Source organism: Sinocyclocheilus anshuiensis, unplaced genomic scaffold (assembly GCF_001515605.1).
Source record: "Sinocyclocheilus anshuiensis isolate Anshui unplaced genomic scaffold, SAMN03320099.WGS_v1.1 scaffold579, whole genome shotgun sequence".
In the NCBI taxonomy this organism is placed as follows: Eukaryota; Metazoa; Chordata; class Actinopteri; order Cypriniformes; family Cyprinidae; genus Sinocyclocheilus; species Sinocyclocheilus anshuiensis.
The window spans coordinates 968,561-968,996 of NW_015551075.1; the positions used below are offsets into that span (position 1 = coordinate 968,561).

Consider the following 436-nt stretch of genomic DNA (forward strand, 5'->3'; position numbering starts at 1 on the left):
TATACACACACACACACATACATATACATATATACACACACATACATATATACACACACATATATACACACACACACATATATATACACACACACATACACATACATATATATACATACATACACATATATATACATACACACACATATATACACACACACACATATATATACACACACACATACACATACATATATATACATACATACACATATATATACATACACACACATATATACACACACACACATATATATACACACACACATACACATACATATATATACATACATACACATATATATACATACACACACATATATACACACACACACATATATATACACACACACATACACATACATATATACATACATACACATATATATACATACACACACATATATACACACACACACACATATATATATATATA

At 26.8% G+C, this 436-nt stretch overlaps 1 protein-coding gene across 1 annotated transcript in view; it reads left to right on the top strand.

Moving 5' to 3' along the window:
- Positions 1-436, top strand: part of LOC107662260 (AN1-type zinc finger protein 6-like) — an 82,453-nt gene that overhangs the window by 61,497 nt on the left and 20,520 nt on the right. The gene's annotated exons all lie outside the window — the stretch shown is intronic.